The sequence below is a fragment of the Corylus avellana genome, chromosome 1, assembly GCF_965113065.1.
Source record: "Corylus avellana chromosome 1, dhCorAvel1.hap1.2, whole genome shotgun sequence".
Taxonomy (NCBI): Eukaryota; Viridiplantae; Streptophyta; class Magnoliopsida; order Fagales; family Betulaceae; genus Corylus; species Corylus avellana.
In genome coordinates this window covers 26,248,545-26,262,429 of record NC_142490.1, presented here as the reverse complement: position 1 = coordinate 26,262,429, position 13,885 = coordinate 26,248,545, and the positions used below count along the sequence as shown (strand labels likewise).

Here is a 13,885-nt window from a genome sequence, read left to right as displayed (position 1 = left end):
AGTTGATGGTATTTTGGTATTTTTCATAGCCTCTATTATGATTTAATGCCAAATCATAATGGAAGATAATAGATTGCATCAAATTAGAAGTTCGATGAGTGAAATTGAGAGTTGCTGAACTTTTATGGGTCTTTTCAAAACCCATAAAAATTCAGGGTACCTTTGTAAAAAAATTAAAAAAAAAATAAAAAGTCTATTTGGTAAGAATAATTGTTCATCTTTTTTCTTTGATTTGGGTTTTGTTGCTGTTGAATGAAAGGCGGTGGTGGAATACTGCATTATCATCAACTTGCTGTTGAATGAAAGGCGGTGGTGGAATACTGCATTATCTTGTCGTTGGGTTGCGATTCTCAAAACACTTGAATCACATATTGGTGGAATGGTGGGCTGCAATGCATCATATCATCAATTCAGTGGACAATAAATTCTGGACAAATAATTCGGTGGTGGGAAACTACAAACCATTCACGCGTGAATATCGACGTGTGAATAGTGCTAATGTTCAAACATCCTTATTTATGCATAGGGCTATTAAGTGAGTGAAGCGTCTCACGAGCAAGTTCGGGCTCGGCTCGTATAAGCTTGGCTCGTGCTCGTCGAATATTAAATGAAGCCTTTCATGAACACAAATCCTAGCTTGAATATTAAACGAGACAAGCTCGGCTTGACTCGACTAAACTCGTTAGCAAGCTCGTATAAGGCTCGCCTTGCTTATTAAACTCAGCTCGTATATTTTTTATTAAGTAACAAATAACAATATATAGTCAACATTACTCATTTACTCAATAATAACAAATATATTATATACCTTTGTTTTTTGTTATTTATGCATATGTGTATATATATTATATATATGTGTATATTAATATAAACACATATAAGAAATATATATATATATATATATATATATATATATATATATATGGTAAATAATAAAAAATATATGATATTATCATTAATCATTTTATCATATGATATAATCATATAGTACAACCGTATAGGTTATTATGTCATTTAATACAAATATTATAATTAGATAGTTTATACTTTGGAAATTGGAATCGTATACGGTATATCACATAATCATTGATCATTATATAATCATATGGTATATCTGCATAAATTATTGTGTTATTTAATCAATACATTATAATTATATATTTTATTCTTATAAAACATATATGATATATCACATGATCTTAGATCTAAGATAATATTAATATTAATTGTGAGATAATATGATCATAAAATTTAAATATGAGTGTATGACCATTAGATCATTATGAATTTCTTACTTAGAGTTTGAGTATTACTATTAGATTAAATGATTAATAATTAAGTAACTAATGTGTTTCTTATAATTTATACATTATAATCACAATTTACGGTAAGTAAAAACTGAAGAATTTGAATTTAAATCATATATCATGAATCGTGATAATAAGAACATATATAATATAAGTTTATAAATTATAACAATTAACATTGACTCATTACCTTTATAAATTAGATAATGATACAATCATATGACTATACAAGTATATAAATGTTTACATATAAGATACAATATATATTAATATTGACATTATATACTTGACTCGTGTTAAGCATTAACATTTTAATATATTAACTAAATAATACTATATGTAATATGAATATATAATGGTAGACTATTAGTGTGTGTGAGTGTGATATAAAGCATTTGACATTATCACTTAAAAAACACTTAATCTAAAATAAGAAGAAAAAAAAAGCGATTGAAAAAACAAAATTTTTAAATCGCAATTATTAAAATAGAAATATCAAACTGACCCTAAATAATACTGAATAACACAATTTTTATTCCTAATTCCCAAATTTTGAATTTTGAATTGTTGATTGAATTTAATTGTGGCCGTCCAATTTAATTGAATTTAATCTTGGATGTTGGATTTAATCAATGGAACCAGTCTCACCATCAAATGCACACATAGGATTAAAACCCTAAATACTATAAATTAATCTCTAAGAAAAAAAAAACCTAAACCTAAATCGTAATAGCCGTCTCTTTCTCACTCATACAGCCCCTGTCCCTTCCTGACTTCCTCACACAGACGACACTTTCCTTTCACCTGGCCTCTTGCCTCTCGTTGTCTCACCCCTCGCCGTCTCACCTCTCGTCTCTCACAGTATGCCTCGATTGCCTCTCAATCGAGCTCGAGCTCGAGCTCGAACAGGGTTCCAACCCTATCGAGCTGAGCTCAAGCAGTGAAGTCAAACTCGACTCGAGCTCGAGTCTGAGCCAAAAACAAACGAGCCGAGCCTGGACAGCCCAAGCTCAGCTCGTTTACACCCCTATTTACGCATGAATATAGATGTGTAAACAGTAACACTAATCATCTATCCCTATTCACATGTGAATTGGGACGTTTAAATAGTAAAACGCCTCAAATTACTAACATTTTCCAAAAACATCCCTATTCCAAATGTTACTAATTGCGCTTTTTTTGTAGTGTTGCATCAAATATTGTAGAGTATGAAGAGATTAAATATTGTATCCCCTTTTTCAAATTTAAAATTATTAAAAGTGATAAAATAACCTTTATACTGATTATTTTTTATAAAATTCTAAATTTACCCTCAATTTTCAAATTAAAAATCAAGATTTGAAGGGTAATTTGGTCTTTTTAGTAATGTCCTTAGGGGTTAACAATTGAATTTGATGGAGAGGGTAAACTGAATCAAATTGAATGTTTATGAGGTTAAATTGAGAGTTTTTAAAATTTAGTGGAGTCTTCGCAATACACGTGGTAGTTTAGAGGTTTAAAGTGAAATTTCCTTAAAAAAATAAAAATAAATAAATAAATAAAATAAAAAAAGAAGAGAAAAAGAGAGGGTAAAGAAAAAACGAGGAAGAAAAATATTGTAGAGCAATAACATTACTATGTTATTGAAAGATTACTAGGATCGAGTTCTACCTCTAAGAGTCAAATAAACAAAGCATTGAACTAAGTCATATAACAAAAATAAAACATTCACAGCGGAATTAAAACAACATCACAAACACAACACAAAGTGTGTTTACGAAGTGTAAAACCCTTTGAATAAGTCAAAGGTAAAAACCACTCCGGAGCAGCCAAACTCGAGAAATCTCTATATGAAGATTCAGAGTTACAGAATAGACGATAATCACAACCTTGAAGACTTCTAGACTTAGTAAGAACAACAAGCTTCCCAACTTGTCTCCATCCTAACCATCTTCACGAAGTACATTTCCTCACCAACCCTTCGGTACACTTCTTCCTTCAAGTAACTAAGGCAACAATCTTTGTGTACGTAAATGAACAGGCAACAAGCCAAACAAGAATAAAGGACTACCCGAAGCTTTATCGCGTTATTTTTTGAACAAACAACTCTCGAAACATAGCGCTCATAGAGAACTATTGAGACTTGTACATAGAAATTATTTTCCAAAAAGACAACAGTGAACAGTGACAGGAAAATCCTTTTATAGGGAAAGCATTTTACTCTTCATGTCCTAACAAGATACATTTTTCGTTAAGACGGAATGAAAAAAATCATAGATCTAAGAATTCCACATCCTAATAAGAAAGCAGTTCTGTTATGACCGGAAGAACAAATGTCACCTATTCGTCATATGTCCCGTCCTGACACACCATCTGACGAGAAAACAGGGAGTTCAACATTGATCTCGTTTTATGTCCCATCCTGACAAGGTTCTTGATGAGGCAACAATAGCTTCAGCTTCAATCCCGTTACATCCCCGTCCTGATGCAACTCCTGACGAGGAAACAGTAACTCCACGTTACATGTTCCGTCTTGACGCAACTCCTGACGAGAATATAGTAACTCCCCTTTACATGTTTCGTCTTGACGGCACTCCTGTCGAGAAAACAATAACTCCTTGTTACATGTCTCGTCCAGACGGCACTCCTGACGAGGAAGCAGTAGGATCTTCACATAGTTCCACTATATGTCCCGTTCTGATGGGGTTCGTGATGGGAAAACAGAAAGTTCTTCAACAACCCCGAAAGCCTAAGTGCTATTCTCCAAAGTTTTAAACAAAAAAGAAATACAAGAAATATCATTGAATAAAGCCAAACTAAAACCTAACAATTTGCCCCTTTGGCCATTCAGTGACAAAACCCTAAACAAGGTTTAAAATTTTACACAAATAATAAAACCAACTAAACACAAAGAACACACCATGTGCAACCCTTCCAGACCAAAGTGCTAGGTCATGGAATACTTCATCAAATGACCATCGTTGCACTAATCCAAAAACAATCAAGACCACACACTATCTTGATTCTGAAACATCTCACACAAAAGGCATTATTGCACCATATTCAATATTTCAACGAAAAACCAAGCAAAACTAGGAATCCATAATTTGAATAAATTTAAATCATTGCTTAGGAATGAAACTCATTGTTCATTTTCTCTCTATAAATAGAGAGCACTCTTATGTATTCAATCACTCAATAAAAAAAGAAAGATTAAATAGAGAGCAAAAGAAAGATGTGAGACTAACATAAGAGGAGGCCAATAGCCAAATCCTCTCCACACTTAATCAACGTAGGACAAATCGATATCTCCACCACTGTGTACTAAGCTTTAAAACTTGTGTACATCAACGAATAGCTTAAAATCTAGGGTTGTAATCGAGCCGAGCTGAGCCGAGTCAAGCTTTAAGATTTCATGACTGGCTCATTTACGAAGATGCATATTCGAGCTGAGCTCGAGTTCAAGCCAAGCTATGAAATGTGTGTTCAAGACTGACTCGTTAGAAGCTCGAGTTCAAACTTGAGCTTGTTGAAAATGCTATTCGAGCTGAGTAGGGCTCACCTCAAACTCAAGCTACCCTATTAAATTCTTTAATGTTTGATTGAAGCAGAGTTCAAGCCCAAATTTTAAGACAACATCTAGACATTTATCTATAGTATAAATATAAAATACGTAACTATATAAGACATATTATACAATATAGCATATAACTATAATTTATGAGTAGCAAATTAATAATATATATTATTGTATATAACTAGATAATAGAAACTATAGTATATGTATAATGTGAGCAAGTTATAAATACAGTATACTATGTATCACTAATTAACCATAGAGCAAGTATAATATATAATTATACTTGAAAAAAAAAAGAAGAAGAAGAAGCTAGTAGCAAATATATATATATATGAACGAGATAACGAGTCGGGCAAACAAGCCGGTCAAGCTTTAAACCAGCTGAGTTCGTGAGCTACTATCTAGTTTTCTCGAGCAAATCGGTTATGTATCATTTACTAATCAAGCGAGTTTCTATAGTAACGAGCAGGTTAATTTGTATAGTATCAAGCTCGATTTCGAGTCGAGTTAAACCGACTAAATATCGAGTAGGTTTTCGAATGGACTGATTTATTTACAGCCTAGCCTAAACCAAACAGTTGTCTCCAATCTACGTCAAATCAAGGTTAATGGTTTCTCTTGTCAAATCCTGTCAGCACTAGCTAAATTTTTCCTTCAGTTTCTGAGCAATTTCATTCATAAAAGAGGTATTTTAAGAATAGAGCATATTTAGTAGGCCTACAAAGCTATATTTTTTATGAGTTGATTTGGTGAAAAGTGTCAAAACTCAAAAGGAACTTCTCACCAATTTGTCGAAAAAAATTTGAACCACCAGAAGCCTTAACTACATACGAGCATTCCCAATGGAAGAGCTAAATGTTACTTTTATCGAAAATAGCTCTTCAAATGTTTAAAAAACCACCGACATTGGATTAGCCAAAAGAAAACGTAAAATAGATATTTGATTTGAAGAGCTAAAAAAAAAGCTAAATGTAGCAGCACTTTTCAAGGGAGCTATTTTATTTTTCATTGTTTCTCTCACCTATTTTCTCTTTTTCCCAAATCTTTTCCTACTTTTTCTCTGCATGTTCTCTTTTTCCCAAAATTTTTCCAATTTTTCTTCTCACATATTCTCTTTTTCCCAAAACTTTTGAGAAGCGATTTTACATAAACATATAGCTCCTCCATTGGGAATGCTCTAAGGGAAACTCTACTTATCTGGATAAGCAAAACAAGAAAGCAAACTCAAACCAACCCATCATCCTAAATCATTTAATCAACCAATTCCAAGGCAAATAAGTGGTTAATACTTCCATTTGATTATGTTTTCTTTTCACGTGTTGATTAATTCGTGGTTTGGATTGCACGTTACAATGGTAATTTTAAAAGTCACTATGTAGAACATTAGTTTACCAATTTCCAAAATATTAAGAAAAAATCATAAAGAAAATCAGTTGTTTTTTTAGATATATTTTTTTTTTCAATCATGGCTCATAATTAGGAAAAGAGAGAAGAAACAAATAATTCAAATATGGTAAAGATTATTACAAAGAAACATTTCATAATTTCACTAAACTAACAAATATTGCCACAAAACAACCGAATACAATTTCAGCTGAATTGTGCTAAAAACACCAATCACACAACTGTATTCTCTGCATGACGATTAAACTCCCTTTCCCTATGCCTTCTTAGGAAGAGTTGGGATGCTCTGCTGATTCCTGAAGAAATTGTCTGGATCAACAGCAGTCTTAACCTTCACCAACCTATCAAAGTTGGCATTGAAGTACTTTGCCCCATAAACCTGTCCTTCTGCATAGCTGTTCTTCCCTTGGTGATTGATGCCAATATCCAGGTCTCTGTAGTTCAGAAATGCACTTCTTGGATTCTTGGACACAAATGGAGTCAAGTAATCGTGAAGCTTCCTTATCTGGGTTGTGTAGTTCTTGTCTAACTCATATCCTGGTTCTTTCCAATTCACGGAGTACTGAATCTTGAACAAATTTCCGGCTCGGTGTGGAAATGGCGTCGCAGAAGCAGGGATTTGGCTCATTTTCCCACCATATGGATTGAAAACCAAACCTGTTTTCCCAAGCTCAATCATCCTCTTCCATATAAATTCCAACCCATCTTTGGAAATTGGTTGCTGCACATAATCTGACTTCCTCCTCGTGAAATCTGCCGTGTCGGGATGTCGGTCGAGCAGCCAATTGGGTGTTGTGTTGTTGTCCTTGATTCCCCACCAAAGAACAGAGCCAATCCAATCCTTTTCCAAGACATCTCCTTTCTTCACACCCAATTCAGGAAATTCCTTGTTCAGCAAGGTAATTAGTTGGTCGGCGTTTCCGAGAAACTGCGCGATGATTGTGATTCTGATGGTTTTCTCACCCTTCTTCGTTTTCGAGCTCGAAGGTTGAACGAGCATCCTCATGAAAAGGTTTTCGTCTATGGTGGGAGCCACATGCTGCCACTTGTAAACAATGTCGGTCGCGTTCTCTTCCAAGTACTTTTCCACCCGGAAAACCGTTACCTTTTCCGGCACCGGAACCAACGCAATTTTGTACGCAATTACGACTCCGAAGCTGGCTGCTCCTCCTCCTCTAATGGCCCAGAAAAGATCTTCCCCCATTGAATTCTTGTCGAGAATTTTACCGTTAGCATTGACTATCTTCGCGTCCAGAACATGATCCACCGTTAACCCATGTTTACGCAGCATGTTACCGTACCCGCCGCCGCCGAGGTGCCCGCCGACACCGACGGTGGGGCAAACGCCGCCGGGGAAGCCAAGTACTTTGCTTTTCTCCCAGATTCCATAATAAAGTTCTCCGAGCGTGGCGCCGGCTGAAACCCAAGCAGATTGTTCTTGAATGTTGACATCGATGGACCGCAGATTGGACATGTCGAGCATGATAAACGGCACGTCGGAGATGTACGACACGCCTTCGTAGTCGTGGCCACCGCTTCGGATTTTGAGCTGCATTCCGATGTTCTTGGCGCAAATCACGGCGGCTTGGACGTGGGTTTCATCCGTTGGGGTTACAATGATGACGGGTTTCGGCGTGGAGGAGGTGTTGAAGCGGGCATTTCTGATGTAGGCGCGCAGCACAGATGAGTAGGAAGGGTTGCCTTGAGCATAGACCAGCTTAGATACTTGGGCTGGCTGGTTGCTTAGCTTTGACAGGCATTGAAGAAAGGTGTCATGGACTGAAACAGAGGCTGCCGATGAAGCAGAGATTTGAAGAAGAAGAAGAATAAACAGAGGAATCATGACAGCAAGATACAAAAGGATTTATCAAGAGAGATGCCTTTCTCACTGCTGTGTTTTCAAGTTTGTTCTCTCCATGGGGTTTATATAGAGACAAGTGGTTTAGGTTCGGTTCGCTGTGCAGGCCATTAACTACGGAGAACGGCTATTTTTCTTACCCTTTTCGTTTCCTTTTTCTCTTTTTTTCGGAGAGAGTTTCTAGGGTACCAAACACCCCCAAGTTCTGACTATTTGAATGGTTTAGGGGACAAGGAAAGGAACCCCAGAGGTTATCTTAATGTTGGTCTTTCGGGAAGTCCGATCCTAACATTTTATTGGATATTATGAAATCCGCTGCAAACCATCTCCTATTTATGGTCATAGATTTAGGGGTCGGAAATTGGTACAAGATCCCCTCCAATTCTCTACCGTTAGCAATTTAGGTAGATAATGTGAGAGATTTCATATACAAGTCACTTATCTGTATAAATAGTCACATAGTCTCAAAATTAGTTTGAACGAATGAATTTTATTTGAATTTTCTCACATTTTTTGTCCAATTTACTAACAATTCGGGCAAATAATTGATGTAATCCTCGAAGCTCCAAATTCACTAACTTAGATACTTGTAGCTAGGGGTGGGCAAAAACCCGCCCGACCCGCCCCGAAAAAGCCGGATTTTAAGTTATTTTTCGCGGGTACGGGTGGTTTTTTCCCAAACCCGGGCGGGGCGGGGCGGGTTACGGGTTATAACAGATTTTTCCCGGATACCTGACCCGACCCGACCCGCATTAATCAAATAAAATTAAAAACCCTACCTTTCTCCAGCCGCCTCCCCCTTGCCTCTTTTTTTTTTTTTTTTTTTATTTCCTTCTCCTCTCTTCTCTCAGTCTCGCCTCTCTCTCTGCTGTCTCGCCTCTCTTCCTCTCTCTCGTCTCTCTTCCTCTCCCTCGTACGACTCTTCTCTCATCTGCGCCGCCGCTCAACCTCTGCCGATCAAGGTTTTTTTCTTCTCTAGACCTCTTTCATGAATGGGGATCCAAGAGATCTCTTCTTTCATTATCTTAATCTGAAGATGCTGGGTTAATCTCGGGGTTTAGCAACTTCTGATTGTTGGGTTGTTTGTTTAGAAGGAAAATAGATGATAAATCTGCAGAAGAAATGAAAATGGAGGAGAAGAAAGAAACCCGCCCAACCCGCCCCGATCTACCCCAACCCGTGCGGATTTTGTTCCTTGTGCCAGACACCCAGGTTGAAATTTTCCAACCCGCAGGGTGCAGGTTCAGGTAGGAAAACTGCAGAAATCCGTGCCGAACCGACCCGTGCCCACCCCTACTTGTAGCCCTACACCGCTGCCCTTCTAAAAATAACTCAAGTTTTTGCTGTCATCTTAGTGATAAATTTAACAACTACATGGAATTCAAAATTGTCCACATAAAGGAGGCATTCATTCTTGAAAAACTAAAGAGAAATGCTATGAGTACTAAATCATTTATGAAAAAATGGATATCAAAATGATGTGAAGCTTATTCATTGGAGATGGTAAAAACAATTAATAAAATATATATATATATATATATATATATATATATATATATATAATAAGTCCCTGAATCAACCCTCCAAAATTTATAACTCCTTCAGTTTTTTTTTTTTTTTTTTTTTTTTTTTTGAAAATTTACTCATTGGGTCAATTGAAAATTTTTAACAGCCATTAGGGCCACTCAAAACACACCATTTTACCTGATTAAAATATTAATCTTTTATAAATTTAATTTTAAAAAAAAATTAAAAAAATTGAAGGGTGGCCAGGGGTGGTGCTGCCACCCCTAGCCAACACCCAACCCCTTTGGGGTGGCCTGCGGGACATCCCAAACCGCCCATGGGGTGGCTCGAGCCACCCCATGGGTGGTGTGAAGTGGTTCGTGGCCCCCCTCCACCCATGGGGTGGCCCCAGGCCACTCCTCCACCCATGGGGTGGCTGGCGGCCACCCCATTGGGGGTTTGCGGGCCACCCCAAACCACCCAACGGATGGCTCAAGCCATCCGTTGGGTGGTTTGGGGTGGCCCACATGCCACCCCATAGGGGTTGGGGGGTGATCCTTCAATTTTTTTTTATTTTCTTTGTTATTTTTTAGATTTAATTTTTTAAATTAAATTAATAAAAAAAATTAATATTTTAATCAAGTAAAATAATGCGTTTTGAGTGTCCTTAACGGCTGTTAAAAAATTTAACTGAAGCACTTGAATCACATATTGGTGGAATGGTGGGCTGCAATGCATCATATCATCAACTCAGTGGACAATCAATTCTAGACAAATAATTCAGTGGTGGGAAACTACAAACCATTAACGCGTGAATAGTGTTACTGTTAAAACATCTCTATTTATGCATGAATATGGATGTGTAAACAGTAATACTATTCACATGTCCTTATTCACGCGTGAATTGGGACGTTTGATCAGTAAAGCTCAAATTAGTAACGTTTTTCAAAGACATCCATATTTCAAACGTTATTAATTAGGCTTTTTTTATAGTGTTACATCAAATATTGTAGAGTATGAAGAGATTAAATTAATTTAAAGAAAAAAAGAAAGAAAATTGAAACTTCACTTAAGACTCCCTGAAAACTATCATGCATTTTGAAAATACCCCCATAAATTTCAAAAAATCTCAATTTCACTTTTGAACTTTCAATTTAATGTAATGTATCCACTTTTTCGAGTATAAAATTATTAAAAGTGATAAAATGACTTTTATTCTCCTAATTTTTTTTTATAAAATTCCAAATTTACCCTTAATTTTCAAATTAAAAAACCATATGTGATGGGTAATTTGGTCTTTTTAGTAATTTCCGTTAGGGGTTAATAGTTGAATTTGACGGAGGGGGTAAATTGAATCAAATTGAAAGTTTATGAGGTTAAATTGAGAGCTTTTAAAATTTAGTGGGGTCTTCGCAAAATGCGTGGTAGTTTAGAGGTTTAAAGTGAAATTTCTAAAAAGAAAAAACAAAAGGAATAAGTAAAAAAAAATGAGAAAAAGAGAGGGTAAGGAGAAAACGAAGAAAAAAAATATTGTAGAGCAATAACATTACTATGTTATTAAAAGATTAATAGGATCGAGTTCTACCTCTAATAGCCAAATAAACAAAGCATGGAACTAAGCCATATAACAAAAATTAAAAGAACACCACAAACACAACACAAAGTTTGTTTACGAAGTGTAAAACCCTTTAAACTCATTAAATGTAAAAACTACTCTAGGGCAGCAAATCCGGGAAATCAATGTATGAAGATTCAGAGTTACAAATTAGACAATACTCACAACCTTGAGGACTTCTAAACTTAGTAAGAACAACAAACTTCTCAGCTTGTCTCCATCCTAACCAACTTCACGGAGTGCATTTCCTTATCTACCCTTGGGTAAACTTCTTTCTTCAAGTAACCAATGCAACAATATTCTTGTAGGTAAATGAATAGGCAACACGCCAAACAAGAACAAAGGACAGCCCAAAACTTTATCACGTCCTTTCTTGAATAAATAACTCTCGACGAGACACAACGCTCGTAGAGAACTATTGAGACTTTCATAGATAAAATATTTTCCAAAAAGTCTACAGTGAACAGTAACAGGAAAATCCTTTTATAAGAAAAGCTTTTTACTCTTCCTGTCCTAACGGAATACATTTCTCATTAAGACGGAATGAACAAAATCATAGATCTGAGAATTCCACACCCTAACGAGAAAGCAGTTTCGTTATGATGAGAAGAACAAATGTCACCTATTCGTCACATGCCCCGTCCTGACGTACCAACAGGGAGCCCAAAAATTGGTCCCCTTTTATGTCCCGTCTGGACAAGGAAACAGTAGCTTCAGCTTCAATCCTGGAACATCCCCATCCTAATGCAACTCCTAACGAGAAAACAGTAACTTCCCGTTACATGTCCCATCTTGACGCAATTCTTGATGAGAAAACAGTAACTCTCCCCTTTACATATCTAGTCCCGACAACACTGCTGACAAGGAAACAGTAACTCCTTGTTACATGTCTTGTCCTGACGGACCTCTTAGCAAGGAAACAATAGGCTTTTCACACAGTTCTGCTACATGTCCCGTTCTAACGGGGTTCGTGAAGGGAAAACAGAAAGTTCTTCAACAACACTTGAAAGCCTAAGTGCTATTCCCCAAATTTTTAAACAAAATAGAAATATAAGAAATATCATTGAATAAGGCCAAACTAAAACCTAACAATTTGCCCATTTAGCCATTCAATGACAAAACCCTAAACAAGGTTTAAAACTTTAAACAAACAACAAAACCAACTAAACACACGAACACACCATGTGCAACCCTTCCGGACCAAAGTGCTAAGTCATGGAACACTTCACCAAATGACCATCATTGCACTAATCCAAAAACAATCAGGACCACACACTATCCTGATTTTGAAACATTTCACCCAAAATGCATTATTACACCATATTCAATACTTCAATGAAAAACAAAGCAAAACTAGGCATCCATAATTTGCATAAATTTAAACCATTGCTTAGGAATGAAACTCATTGTTCATTTTCTCTCTATAAATAGAGAGCACTCGTATGTATTCAATCACCCAATAAAAAAAGAAAGATTAAATATTAATAGAGAGCAAAAGCAAGTGCGAGACTAACAGAAGAGGAGGCCAATAGCCAAATCCTCTCCACACTTGAGCAATACATGACAAACCCCACATATGCTCTAACAGAGCGAAACATGGAGTCATCTGGATAGGACTCGACTAGCGAATATTATTGGAACAGCTGAAGTAAGAAGTCCCCAAGTGAGTGAATTTATTGGGGCGGTCACCTTAATTAAACCCTTTTGGTCTTTCCTAAATGACACATCCTCAATTCCTGCCCCCCTCCCCCCATCTCATTGAAGCAAAATTGGAAATAAATAAGGAAAGAAATTTTAATTTTTTTTTCTTTGTAATAATAAAAAAAATTATTTGTTAACGTGAAAAAAAAAAAAAAAAAAAAAAAAAAAAAAGAGTCACCAAACGGGCCAGGCCTATTTCCACCACTGTGTACTAAGCTTTAAAACTCGTATACATCAGCCAATAGCTTAAAGAGCCTTAAACCATACAGTTGTCTCGAATCTAAGTCGAATCAAGGTTAATGGTTTCTCTTGTCAAATCCTGTCAGCACTAGCTAAATTTTTCCTACAGTTTCTGAGCAACTTCCTTCATAAAAGAAGTATTTTAAGAGTACAGCATATTTAGTAGGCCCACAAAGCTATATTTTTGATGAGTTAATTTGGTGAAAAGTGTCAAAACTCAAAAGGAACTTCTCACCAATTTGGTGAAAAAAATTTATAACCACCAGAAGCCTTAACTACTTAAGGGAAAGTCTAGTTAGCAGGATAAGCAAAACAAGAAAGCAAACTCAAACAAACCCATCATCCTAAATCCTCTAATCATCCAATTCCAAGGCAAATAAGTGGTTTATACTTCCATTTGATTATGTTTTATTTTCACGTGTTGATTTATTCGTGGTTTGGATTGCACGTTACAACGGTAATTTTAAAAGTTACAACGTAGAACATTAGTTTACCAATTTTCAAAATATTAAGAAAAAATCATAAAGAAAATCAGTTGTTTTTTAGATTCTTTTTTTTTTTTTTTTTTCAATCATGGCTCATAATTAGGAAAAGAGAGAAGAAACAAATAATTCAAATATGATAAAGATTATTACAAAGAAACATTTCATAATTTCACTAAACTAACAAATATTGCCACAAAACAACCGAATACA

General features: G+C 35.9%; 1 pseudogene; it reads right to left on the bottom strand.

Annotated features, from left to right (window-relative positions):
- Window positions 1-6,421: 6,421 nt before the first annotated feature.
- Window positions 6,422-8,143, bottom strand: LOC132171748 (berberine bridge enzyme-like 21 pseudogene; annotated as a pseudogene).
- Window positions 8,144-13,885: the final 5,742 nt, after the last annotated feature.